This window comes from Camellia sinensis, chromosome 2 (assembly GCF_055761805.1).
Source record: "Camellia sinensis isolate YWXY chromosome 2, ASM5576180v1, whole genome shotgun sequence".
Taxonomy (NCBI): Eukaryota; Viridiplantae; Streptophyta; class Magnoliopsida; order Ericales; family Theaceae; genus Camellia; species Camellia sinensis.
This window is the reverse complement of record NC_138962.1, coordinates 147710211-147722912: the sequence shown is the minus strand read 5'-3', so window position 1 is coordinate 147722912 and position 12702 is coordinate 147710211. Positions and strand designations below refer to the sequence as shown.

At 32.8% G+C, this 12702-nt stretch overlaps 1 long non-coding RNA gene across 2 annotated transcripts; it reads right to left on the bottom strand.

Annotated features, from left to right (window-relative positions):
- Nucleotides 1-7503: 7503 nt before the first annotated feature.
- LOC114273797 (uncharacterized) lies at nucleotides 7504-11475 on the bottom strand. Of its 2 annotated transcripts, none has more exons than XR_014361729.1 (4): nucleotides 11338-11475; nucleotides 10200-10375; nucleotides 9217-9290; nucleotides 7504-8286 (listed from the first exon to the last, which is right to left on the bottom strand). It is a non-coding gene; the product is annotated as an uncharacterized LOC114273797 (long non-coding RNA). The 2 variants fall into 2 exon arrangements; XR_014361728.1 differs by having other exon boundaries at nucleotides 10247-10375.
- Between the last annotated feature and the right edge of the window lie 1227 nt (nucleotides 11476-12702).

The following is a 12702-nucleotide window of genomic DNA, read 5'->3' as shown; positions in this document are numbered from 1 at the left end:
TGATAAAAGGAAACAAATTATTATCTCATCCATCAGAGTATTATTATTGAAAAAACATTACATGTAACATCAAAAGTAAATGCCCTACGGGCTTACATCTTTCCAAGACAACACTTGGATACAAAACGTGAGTACTAACTCAACTACAAATTAAGCCCTTGGCTTGAATGTTTACATGTAATATCAAATAAAACAAATAACTAAAGACAAGTCTTCAAAGTCCAAATCCTTCCAAGCTAAGTCCTTGGAGGTAACATATCACCTGGACCTGAAAATGATGTTCCCTTATAGGGTGAGCCACAGTCCAGTAGAAATATACTAAACCAAATATAAGCATTGAATAAAGTAATAGCATTCAATAGATGGTTAACACAAACAATCATTTCATCAATATACAGTTTCATGACATTAATGTCCATGACACGTTTCACCTTCCATTATTCATTCAATTTTCCATTTATACCAATATGGCTCAGAACCTGGCCAAACTATAAAAGTGAACTATATATCACATTAATATTACTTCCAATATCAACAAAACAAATGAGACTAAGGCTCATACCAAAACACTTCCATAAATCAATAAGCACACATATAGTGGTGCTAATGAAGTCCATCCCGAGCGACCAAACCCTGGCTCGAGCGAAGGACCAAAAACAAAAGCTCGCTCGAGCGACCAACTCCTCGCTCGAGCGAAGGTCCAAAAATCTGGACAGCAACACTTGGTTTCCAAACCCAACCAACCTGTAACAAACCTGCCCAACACATCCTATAACTCAAAAATAAGAAATTAAAGGACGATAACAACAATTTGATAACAACGGGATCTACGGAACATAAGTCCGGATACAACAACCAAAAGGAAAAGACCGGGTGCGGGTACGGATATTGATATAGGTATGTTACGGGTACGCCAATACTGAAAAACCTAAAAAAGTTCAGATACTGGTACAGTTGGGATACGCCAATAAATTTTTTATTTTTTATAATTTATAATTTGAGATTCAATTTACAAATCAAAGTTCAATAGCAAAACTAAAAGGAGAGATTATAAAATCAAAAGAGAAATCATAGTTCAACAATACTAACGCCAAAGCAAAGTCTATAAACTATTTTAAAATCATTAAATAGGAGAAATTACAAAATAAAGTTTCATTCCAAAAAAAGCAAGCTAAGTAAAATTTAAAACTTTGAAATTTCAGTTTTCAGTTCCATAAACTTCATCATTGAATAATATATCTTTCATTTCTAGCACATCAAGTAAAGGATTTGCAATTTCAAGTAAATCAGAACTTTAATAAATTAAATTTATCTCAACCAATGTCTCATAGCTTGGTGTACTCACGATGTACTCATCCCGTACCCATGAAGTACCCACGGAGTACCAAATTGTCAAAAAAAATATAAAAAATACTCGGTATGTATTTCGAGTACCCTGTACACATGCACCCTTATCAGTACAAGTACCCAGTAAGTACTCAGTACGAGTACGATAACATTTTCGGAGTGCCCATGCTTTATGATGGTCTTCCTCTTCCCATACAAACAAAATCTTCTCTATGACATACTCCTGAGTCATAATGATGAAATCATTAATGACACCATCTCTACCCATTTATCAAACAAAAAGAGAAATCTCATTCCATTTCCCAATTTTAGTAGCACATTAATGGGGACATGTTCAGAAGAAAAAAAAAAAAAATGCATTATCCTTTGAGCAATGAAATATCCCATCTCTTGTTGTTCCAATTTATCTTTTCACAAATCACACTACTAAAAACCGGACCTTTTGCGACAGTCTCAAACGTTGCAAAAGGTCCACGTGCCGTCTCAAAAGACTTTTTGCGAAGGAGTAGCGACATGAAACGGGACGGTGGTGGAAGGGGGCGTGACAAAAAGTATTTGCGACGGTTACAAACCGTCACTTTCTTGTAGCGATGGCAAATCAACGGTTTTTGTGACAGTTTAACCTTACACAAAAAAAGGGAGAAAACATCACTTTTAGTGACAGTTTAGGATGCAGTCATCAAATTTTTTTTTAGAGATAGCAATTAATGTCGCTAAAAGTATTATTAGCGACGATCTAAAACGTCACAAAAAAATAGAATTAAATCAATAATATATTCGCAATAGTTTAAATTGTCGCTAAAGAATTGAACTAAGATGTATATGCGGCAGGTTAACCCATCGCTAGTAAAATGCAAGAAAATGATGATTACATTACCGACGGTTTATTACTATCGCAAATTTTTTTTTTATAAAATAAATATATATTTTATTAATTGATTCATTATAAAAATTATTAATATTTTCTAAAATAAATAACATCCACACACATCCACATTCACATTCACAAAAAAAATATATATGAATAATAATATATATGTACCCTGTAACAATACAGTGTCAACCAAACACTCTTTACAAAAATATATAAAAAATCCTCCAACAATACTAATAATTTTTGATAATTCAAAAACTCAAATTTGTATCTAAAACAAACAAAAGTATCCACAGTACAAATAAAAAAACTTATATATTATAGCTTATTTTACTATCAATAGTAAGCTCCAATATCGATATTCGAAGATATTATCACGTACCCCAAAGGGTAGCATTTGCAAAAAGAAACAAAATATATATATATATATATATATTATTTACAATATAATCAATTTCAAGCTTATAAAAAATATATAAAAATTTGATATTTATTTCAATAAATAAATAAATAAGATTGTAACATATACATGAATCGAGCGCCACACAATGTATCTTCCAACAGTTTCTCCAACTGTTCCCTAGGATGGTGTTTTCAAACAAGCATTCGACTTTTTTGCTTTTAAAACAAAGACTTTGCAATATTCGGCCTAATTGGAACTCCATCAATTTCACACAACGGATCGTCACTAATAAGAAGTCCCTTCGCCAATTGGACTATTGGTATACATGAACTATCCAAAGAAACTTTAATTACATCCTACAATGATGCAATACTATTAAAATCAAGTATTGATTGAACACATTCCACTACAATCTAACAATAATCGAATAAACACAAAACAAGAAATCTAGCCCAATAATTATGCTTAAACACAGACAAAGCAGCCCCTAGTAGTTCATGCTAGTAGACATGAAACAGATCTGAGATTAACAACAAAAAAAAGGCAATATAGGTGACACAACAAAGAACAAATAATCAATGTCAAGAGGCCGAGTGCTGTCTTTTCCGACAAGTCATTTGTGCCTAGTTAGTCGTGTGTCAAGTTTCATAAACATCTGACTCCATTTGACCATTTTAGTGTGTCAATTGGTTCAGAAAAAGAGTTTTTAAAGGACAAGTTTTCACAAATATTAATTTGGCTCTAGATTCAAAATTGTCACACGCCAAACCAGATATGACCGGCCGAGGCCCACAGGGCCTTAGCCCAAGGCACATGTAAGCCTAACCACTAATCTATAATCCCATTGAACAACTATATAAAAGTCCAGTAATAAATAACCAAACTCAATCCAGTGACATGCCACAAGTAAAAATGGCAAAATCAACCGTAATCAATACCATCCAAACTTATAGGACATAAACAGCCCACATATCAAAATAATCCTAAATGAAGCTCAATAAAAAAAATAAAAATAAATATGCACTACTTGGCATAACAATCTAAAACAAAATAAATGAATGTCCTAGAGGTCCATGCAATTGAGTCCCCGCTACACCATGAGTTCACTCTAAGTCCTTCTAACACCTGGAAATGATAAACAGCTAAGTCAGCTGATAGCTCAGTGAGTAGCAACATGGATAATAAATACAGTTTTGAAAACAAGGTTCAATTCCAAAATAAGATATATATCACAGAAACTAGATTGGCATATAGTTTGGTAAAGACAATCTGTTTCAAAAAGAAGGTTTCACAGTTCAACAATTAAAATACTCATGTCTCTCAAGAACATGATAAATGACATTTTCCACTTAAAACAGATTACAACATGAACACCAATAATTTTCTGGGTACCAAGAATAACAAGTAATATGCCACACAGTTCTCAAGGCTATAAGCCTCGTTGGATCCAATACCGAACTAAGAGTCATCCTTAGGGTGGCAACCCGAGCCTTTTCTCTAAGATAATCCCATTGAAGGTCACCTAGCCTAGCCTAGGTCTTTTCCTTACAATCGTTGAGCACTAGAGTCATCACGGCCCAACTCGAATTTGTTCCCTAGTGGCCAGAGTCACCACACACAGTGGAATAATTTCCCTAGACTAAAATATACGGATGGTCCCAATAATCAATACACATCAGTTTCACAAAACATGGTAGTTCACCATTATAAACATGAGACTAAAACAAATAGTTTACAGTATGCTAAGTTCACACATATTTCATAAATAATTTGATTCCATTGATAATATAATAATTTATCAAAAAAGTTTAGTACTGAAACAACAATTAAATTTTCCAACAATTCAGGGTAGGGGAACATTTATAAAAATGTGTAGCATGAAATTACTCACCTGAAAACGAAATAATATAATCCTCGAATAGAGTATGAAAGTCCAACTAGTGCCCTGAACCAAGTATGAAAACTACACGTCACTACTAATTTAAAAATACTAAAGAATAGGAACTAAGTAATGTTAAACTAAAGCGCACTAACACGGCTCAACCCAACTCCCCGTTACTCTTAAATATTACCTAAGTTCATGTTCTTCAAGGTCTAAAATCACCCAAGACATGCGTTCAAATTAAAACTTAATTAAAAATAACTTTAAGATAAAATAGAATTTTAAACAAGCTTTCCCAATCTATTTGCTAACTTTGAAAATTACAAAACCCACTCCACGCTGTTCGAAAAATTCCAAAACCCTCCAGATATCAACTAATATATCCTAAGTTTCAAACCCAATTGGTTTCATTTGATTTGCTTATCAAAATAATTATTTACAATTAATTACATTCAAACAGGTTGTTTTCTGTAACACCTTAAAGAAATTAATGGTTCTCTTAATATGCACGAGCAATCAACGCAAGGCCAAAAATGTAAGAAACTAGACTTGTAACCGGTTCTAATGACGCTAATTTGATAATTTTCAGATTTATACCCAAAGAGAACAGCACTTTCAAAATTACTGTTTTAAACCAGTTTTCTAGACAGATTTAAACGCAGCAATTAATATAGATTTTGACTCCCAAAAATTATGAGAAAATTCAGATATGCAATTCAATATGTAATTAATCTACTGTAAAAATTTCAATTCAAAATTCATCAATTTGATATGATTACTCGATTTTTAAAGTTTGTGATTCTGTGGAGAATTTTTGAATTAAGAATTACACCCATTCTTTATACATGAATTTAATTCCTCAAATTCTTAACGGTATATATATACACAAAATACATACACCTACAATCTCTCCATCAATGAATTAAATAACAATAGAATAAGGATAAAGAACAAAGAAAGAAGAGAAGAAAACCTAAGAGGCCACACAACACAACACACACAAAGCTCTCCTTCTTGGCTACAACAATAATCTTGATGATTGAATCACCCCTCACCCTCCATAAACCCACGGCTGGCTGCTAGGGCTGTGAACAAATAAGAGAGTAGGGTTTATGTTTATTTTATTTTATACTAGTTGTGGGCACACGTAGGTCAACTAAATAGATAAATATACAAAACATATATATAAGTTATATGCAACTCAAATGTTAAGAACCTTATTTATTAACTTTGTGGTCTAGAGTTCAAGTCACACCCTCCTCTCTCTGTATATTTTTAATAATAAATCTTGCCTCTAAATTAAAAACTTTCACCATAAATTTATTTCAGGTTTAAAATTAATTAAAATACCCTCCAATAAAATTTAATTTGCACTGTAGGATTCACCATCAAAATATTTGAGATTATAAAATTATTATTATTTAATTATTTACTTTATTTTTATATTTGGGTTCTCACAAAAACCGGAACCGGTTTCGAGTCCCATCTTTTCCTAGAAGTCATTTGTGCTTAGTTAGTCAAGTGTGTCAAGCTTCGTTGACATCCGACACCACTTGACTATTTTAGTGTGTCAACCGGTTCCAAAAAGAGTTTCCAAAGTATAAGTTTTCACAAAAGGAAATTAGACGCCAGATTCAAAATCGGAATCGGTTTCGAGTTTCGTCTTTTCTTACAAGTCATTTGTGTCTAGTTAGTCATGTGTGTCAAATTTCGTTGACATTCGATGCTGTTTGAGCATTTTAGTGAGTCAACCGGTTCGGTAAAAAAGTTTTTAAAGGACAAGTTTTCACAAACAAAAATTAGGCTCTAGATTCAAACCGAAAATCGATTTCGAGTCCCGTCTTTTCTTACAAGTAATTTGTACCTAGTTAGTCAAGTGAGTCAAGTTTCGTTGACATCCGACGTCGTTTGACCATTTTAGTGTGTCAACCGATTCGAAAGAGTTTCTAAAAGACAAGTTTTCACAGACGAAAATTAGGCTCTAGATTTAAAATCGGGAATCGGTCTCGAGTCTTGTCTGTTCCTAAAAGTCATTTGTGCCTAGTTAGTCATGTGTGTCAAGTTTCGTTGACATTTGACGCTGTTTGAGCATTTTGATATGTCAACCCGTTCTCACTATTTTGTTGTGATTGGTAATGCCAAACAAACTTATAAGATCAATATCACAATGTGTAAATATTAATTATTAAGATTGGTTACACAAACTAGTGCCATATTATACAATAAAATCATTATATTTAAATACGAACCCATTATTGAAAATATTTTTGAAATCCAATCTCTGTTAACAACAATTAAATTACATACAAATAAGAAACACTTTATAATATTGAATTCCCAAATCGGGTTTGTATAATCTATTTTGAATTACATTTTAAGTTCTGTTCCAAATAAAGTATTGGGGTTTCTATTACACACTTACTCAGACCATTTACATATTGTTCCAGAATCGCATATAAATACATAATTTCTAGCAACATTGCAAAGTCATAGAAATGAGTTTGCCAGAGAAATATTGATTTATCAAACCTATTAGAAGAAGAAGAATTATGAAGAGAGAGAATGAGGAAATGGGTAGTTTTCCATACCTTGTTGAGTTTGAGAGTTGAAGGGTTTGAGATTGAATTGATGGATAAATTGAGCAGAGGAACAAACTAGAAAGGCAGCAACTAACAATCTATGAAAATGATTTGCTTCCAAGGGTTGGTTTGGACTGTTCTAAAAAAGTGTACTTTTTGATTTATTGACTTATATGAGTTGAGTTTGGATTGGGTTTGATGTGATGTGTTAGAGAGGTGATGTGATTTAAATAAGATGATATGACTTAAATAGGATAGTGACTTTTTGACTTTTTTAGGTTATGCCAAATCAACCCTAAATCTCATTTACTAGCCACTACACAGCACTCCACCTGCATTTCAGAACCCAAAATTTTAATAAGAACAAGAATATTTTTTAAAAAATTATAAAAATAGAAATATAATATATATACACATGTATTATACATTACCTAGAATACTAACTCCTGTAACAAAATTGAAAAGAAAAACAGAGTAAGGGCTGGTAGAGAGAGTTTGTAGGGTCTGCGAAAGCGAGAGAGAGATTGTGAGGGTTTGTAGTTACATTTAACCTAAGCAACAACAAATAATCTGTGTTTAAAGCTAAACTACAAGGTTGGGAGGTCAAAACAACACCTGTTTCAAAACCATACTTTTCAATATCCTTATATTGATCTTCAATGCGATTGGGAGATCGGAGCAAAATAAGATCTTCAAATGGTTCAATGTCTTCGCAGCAATTTCTTTCCCATTTGAGTTACTATTCTTTAGTAGCCATAGTCAAGCAGGAACAGCATCAGCACTCTCAATGCGTGCATGTATATTGTCACTGTGATTACAGAGATTGCAGACCAGAATCCCTCAGTGCTGCTGGAAAGGTTTCTTAAGGCTCCTGTCAGCAAGTTATCAACAACATTTCCAGCCTTTAGCCCCTTCTGTAGTTGCTCCCATAGCACCAGCACTACTCCTTCAGTTGAAAGCAGTAGTAGCCTGCATCTTCATCCCAAGTGATCCTGATTGAAGAAGAGACATGAGTACAGGAACTGCCTGAGAATGAGATCTAACAGCACTGAAAACACTTTCACGTGTATCAATAAGCTCGAGCAACTGCTTCAAGGATTACTCTTTTTCTTGTACAGATGAAGAATTCTGCCGCAACTGCTCAATGCATTGGGCAACACTAGCCAGTGTTCCATGTGGGTCTTCCATGTTACTACACTCGCTGCAGGTAATTTGGGAATGTAAGGTGCTTGAGCAGTAAAAATCATCTATTTTTTAACCATTGCAACACCATTAAAACTGATCTGGGCCGACAATGTACTATTAAAGGCCCCACCCTACACAGTGCAGATGCTGAATGATTTCTTTAACAACATTAGTATTTCCATGAGCAAAGAAAAAAAGGGCTAATGACTCCATAGACAAAGAAAAGTGAAGGTTGACAGTTCAAGTTGAAGGCACAACAGGGAGCAGGAGTTCAAAGAGAACGTGGGTCGACAGCCCTAAGTTACATGACAGCCTACCAAGGGGAAGCCCCAATAGAGTAGAAATAAAATAAATGTTAATTTTAAATAAACACAAGTTACTGGGGTAAGTTTTTTTAATGACATTAGTTGAATTTTAGTCAATACATTAATATATTTCCTTTTTCAGGTAAGCAATTTATATAAGCATTCAGAAGAGAATTTTAGAAAGGTAAAATATTATAAATGAGGTGTCTTCTGAATAAGATATTTCACTCTAGCAAAAACTATGAACTTGACATTGACAGGTATGTCCACAATCAGAGTTATCCCTTAGATCTTTCTCTCATTTTTTCTGCTTTGAGGGGCATAAATCGTTTGTGATACAGTGAAGCTGGATGCCCAATAGTAGTAACTGCTTCATAAAGATAAAATTGAATGCATGATAAATTGTTTAGAGCATGATAATTTTTTAATTAGGATGCTGTATTGATGAGCCAATAGAAGCCTCAATCAGTGTTTGCCAATGTCTGCAGTGAGCAGGCAGTTTTCAACTAAAGAAATGCTTGCCAAAGAACATTAAAATGTGATTCTAGCATAGTAAACTCACAAGAACAGGGTTCCCAGAAATTGCAAATTGGAAGACTATTTGGCTCTTAATTGCAGGTGCTGATAATAATTGAACTAACCTTAAACCCATTTTTATAAGTGAATGTGGAGTTGGCGGCCCTAAATCATGATGTTTAGCATCCCCATATCTCTCCTGAAATAAAAAGAATGAGACAGTTGCGGTCACCACTAGATATAGAAGCAAAGAAAAGAAAATGTTATCAACATAATTATTCAAAAGGATGCTGCCCACCCTAAAGATTCTAATCAAGAAAATAGGAAGCCACAAGAGTAATAACATGAAAGTGATACAGCATGTTGTGTAAGAATGCAAAATATATCCACTATTACCCAAATTGCTCCAAAATTCAAGTCTCAAAAAGGCAAACCAATCGTTTATTGTACGTAGAAATAAGTACATAAGTAGGGATGTAAGAAAAACCGAAAAACTAGACCAAATCAATTGAATTGGATCAAATTGACTATATTTGGTCTGTTTTTTAACAAGAATCAGTCTGTGCGGTTTTGAAAGTTAAATTTTTTCAATTTTCGGTTCGGTATCAGTTCAAGCACCTTGTGCACCAAACTACACCAAAACCGACCACTTCAATACGTATTATATTTATAATATATATAATCTAATAATATAATGATATTAATAAGTGTAATAAATTATTAACCTTAATTAATTAACCTTATCATCCTTATAACCTAAGTTTGTAAACTCTTATTATATATAATTTTAACTCTAATTCATTATTTTTGAAACTTTAGTATTTTTTAACTTTTTTTTTTTGTTTTTATTTTTGTTAATCTAGGAATTGAAAAGAATTTTATTAAATGAATGGATTAGATATGTTTGAAATGGTAGACAAATAACTAATTTAATATTTTTATATAGATTAGTGTTTATATTTAAAAGTGACTCAAGTTTAAAAGGTCTTAGACCAATTTAACCGTATCGAACTAAACCGTTTCAATTGGTTCGGTTGATGGGAGAAGCAGTTTGTATCGGTGTTCAAAATAATAAAACCGACATTATCGGTTCGGTAAATTTTTTTACCTAAATACTGACCATACCAAACTGATTATATCCCCACACATAAGTACCAGATCATTAGTGGCAAGGCTGCTGCCATTGTTGGGAGCAAACCTCCAAGCTAGTGTTGCTGCCAGCTTTGCTGATGATTTGAGATCTTCAGATCTGCCTCCAAAACACAGTCAAAAGAATAAAGCCTCCTACAAAACAACATCAAATTTTAGGACCCAAAAAAATATATATATATAAATAAAAAAATAAAAACAAATTTGTGCTTACCAATTTGTCCATAAATCAACACCAATTGAATTAAAATCACCTCAAAACAAACAAACTTCAATAATTCCTTAAAAGAATGTGAATCAATCCAAACACACATGAATAGCTTTAGATCAAATATAAATTGCAAACATACCAAGAATGTCAAAAGCAACTGAACTATAATATAAACCACTTCAAAACAACTTCTTATTGGATTCATCTACACTAATTATGATAATTAAACACCATTAAAACCCAACTAGAAGCGCAATGTAGCGCCTTAATTGAATTTATGCAATAAAAACAAAAACCCAATAAATTCCAAAGAGATTCAACAGAATTCCCCAGAATTAGCTTAGCAAAACAGTAGATCAACATGTATTGACATCAAAACTCCACTTCTACTCAAATTCAATGGAACTTAAAAGGCTACAAATGAGAAATTGAACTAGCAAAGGCACAAACAGTAGTGACTAACATAAGAATCAATGAGAAATCGTAACATTTTGTATACTCAAGGACAACAGGATCTGAAGAGAAAACAAAAGAAATATATGAATTTGTTCAATTAACTCTTGAGACGGTCGAAGACAAAGAAGGAAGTTGATAGACAGCGTGAAAACAGTTTGCGATAAATGTAGACAAAGAGTAGAGAGAGAGAGAGAGAGAGAGAGAGAGAGAGCGAGAGAGTATAGACAATCACTCAATGTAAAGCAATTTAAGATGGGGGAGAATAATTAGTAGAATGTACAAAAAGGCATTTGCTTTACACTGAAGGGGAAAAATAAATTACTCATTTCCTAAAATCCCAGGCGATAGTGAAAATGAGCCGCAATGGCAGAAAGCTCAGGATTAGGGAGAGGAGGGGAGAAGAGAGGAGAGGAGAGGAGAGGAAGGTTACCTGGACGCCGGAGATCTGCCCGCGCCGGTGCTGTTGCTGTTGCGAGAGAGAGAAAGTGAGGGCTGGGCATGAGAGAGACACAGTGAAATTAGGGCTGGGCGCGAGAGAGAGGGAGACGGAGAGGGAGGGGAGACGGAGTCATTCATAAAAACACTAGTTTGATCCCATAATATAATCATAATTTTCATGTAATTATGTATGAATATAAGCCAACTAAGTAACTTGACTTAAATTTGTAGTGGAACTCTAATATGCTTGAAATTAATTTTTTGGATAAGCTTATTGTTTATTTATTTTGTAATATTAACATGTTCTTATAAATTATTATTAAAGGGTCAAATGATTCATTTGACCAAAATGGTCCATCTGAAATTGAAAATTTCTTATTAATCTTATGATACCAGTTATAAGTCTAAGACAAACTAAATATTGTTAGATAAATTAATTCAAGAAAATATGATTTTTTTACTACAACAATCAAATATGCTTCTCAAAAAAAAAGAAAAAAAAAAAAAAAGAAGAAGCAAATAAGCGTATAGATAATAATCTATCAAATAGGCGCAAAGTTATTATTCAAGTAAGATTAATTTGTTACTTTTATGTTTCATGTTAAGACAAAATAATTGGAATTATTATAATATTATAAATTTATTGTCATGGACTTAAATTTTTGTTTGGATCTTGGATTTACATAATAAAAGAATCATGAAAAACAAAAAGGCTGTAGGAAAATAAAATGAAGTGAAAGAAAGAAAGATAATTGTTATAAAAAAAAAGTAAAATATTTTTTGTTTAGTTAATTTCATTTTATTTCTCCTAAATTCATTATTCAAACAAAACATAAATGTCATACAAAAGAATGTCATGGTTAAAATCTTATGTAATTATTTCAAATATATGTCAAAAATATGTATAACTTGAAATAGTTGAACTTGGGGCAAAAGAAATTGGCTAAAATATTGTACTATTCAGTTATGTCAAACTAAAGTTAACCATATAAAATTACAAAAATCTCCTTTAACTTTAAAATTAACAATTTGAGGATTTTATTCACAGAGAGTTAGTTTAGTTAACCGGAGTATAGATTGGAGAATATATGTAGGAGCTCTAGCAAATTGCATTTTTGGGTTGAAATTTGTAAGGGTGACTGGAGAAAGGCACTAGAAAAAGGGTGGCTAACTAAGATACTAAAAAAGGCAATTGGAAGCTGTGAGAAGAGAGTGTGAAATGATTTATAGTTAGGGCTTGATGTAGGATAAGTTGAATTTGATTTGAGAGAGATACTTAAGAAAATGGATCAGTGTTACTTCTTCTCAATTTTCTTTCATTTCGTTCTCTAATTTGAGTTTCCATATGTAATTGTAC